We start from the raw sequence: 1500 nt of genomic DNA, 5'->3' as shown, positions 1-1500 counted from the left end.
TTTCTATTGACTATTTCCAATTCCTTGCCACTCCTCAGCATTATAGCATTGACACCCTTGGGGTTCTCTTCAGTGTTGCTGGGTAAAGACCCTGATGGTCTATTACTCAATTGCTGAGAAATCTGACTAATCTGACCCTCTAGGTTTCGAATAGTGGCTTGTTGATTCTGTAGCATGGTGTCAGTCTTTTGCATATAGCTCAACATGAGCTCTTCCATTCTCGACTGACTTTGCTGAGGTGGAGCATTCTGAGCAGGGCCTTGCTTTTGGAATCCAGGTGGCGGTTTAAGTGCATTATTCTCATTCCTCCATGAGAAATTAGGATGATTACGCCACCCGGGATTGTAAGTGTTCGAATAAGGCCCTTGATTACTCCGTTGGAAGTTGTTGACAAAGTTCACTTGCTCTCCATTGGGTGAAGCCGAGGGATTTCCAGACATGCATTCAAGAGTCGAATGTGGTCCTGAACACAACTCACAAAAAGCAACCTGATTAGTATTAAAAGAATGTGCTGAGGTGAGTTTACTTACCTGGGTAGTGAGAGCTGAAATCTGGGTTGTCAAATTAGCAATAGTGTCCATGTCATTGACTGATGCCACTCTTGATTTACTTCTTTCATTCTGCCAATTATGTGCACTGGAGGCCATCTCTTCTATCAAAGCACTTGCTTCATCATAATTCTTACCCATCAGTGCGCCTCCTGCTGCAGCATCTACTAGAGACCTCAATGTATCATCCAGGCTAAGATAGAAGACCTCAATTAGGAGATTATCTGGCAATCCGTGATGTGGGCACTTTCTGATTGCCTCCTTGAATCTCTCCCATGCCTCATAAAGTGATTCACCATTGAACTTGGTGAAGTTAGTGATTTCGTTCCTCAATCTTGCAGTCCTAGCTGGTGGGAAAAATCTCCTGAGAAACTTAGATGAAAGGTCGGCCCAGGTGGTGATGGACTCTTGTGGCAGTGAATTGAACCAAGCTCTCGCTTTATCCCTAAGCGAGAAAGGAAAAAGCTGTAATCTAATAACATCATCAGTGACATTATTCATCTTTACCGTGTTACAGTATTGGAGGAATCCTGCAATATGCTCATCAGGACTCTCGTTGGGATATCCTCCAAACTGATTTGATTGAACCATCTGGATGAGTGCTGGCTTCAGTTCAAAGTTATTAGCTGGAATAGTGGGCCTTCTGATCGCAGAACCCATAATAGTAGGTACTGCATAGTCTCGAAGTGCTCTGGCAGCACCCTGTATTTGGCGGTTGATGTCATCATCTGCCATCTCAACTACCTGCAATTCTTCCCTTCTTCTGTTCTCTCTCTCTCAACCGATGCAAGGTGCGCTCTATCTCAGGATCTAATGGTAGAAGTTCAGCACTTCTACTCCTGCGCATAGAATACCTGCAAAGAGAACAAGAAATAAACACACAGTAAAGTGCGCCTAAATTAACAATAGAACTAAAGGTGGTCTAATATTAAGTTAATCCCCGGCAACGGCG

General features: G+C 43.8%; 1 non-coding gene across 1 annotated transcript; it reads left to right on the top strand.

Moving 5' to 3' along the window:
• The first annotated feature begins 777 nt into the window (after positions 1–777).
• On the top strand, positions 778–884 carry LOC116198299. The gene has a single exon (XR_004155238.1). It is a non-coding gene; the product is annotated as a small nucleolar RNA R71 (small nucleolar RNA).
• Positions 885–1500: the final 616 nt, after the last annotated feature.

The sequence above is a fragment of the Punica granatum genome, chromosome 2 (assembly GCF_007655135.1).
Source record: "Punica granatum isolate Tunisia-2019 chromosome 2, ASM765513v2, whole genome shotgun sequence".
Taxonomy (NCBI): Eukaryota; Viridiplantae; Streptophyta; class Magnoliopsida; order Myrtales; family Lythraceae; genus Punica; species Punica granatum.
Note: the sequence above shows the minus strand (reverse complement) of the source record. Positions and strands in the feature narration are given on the sequence as shown.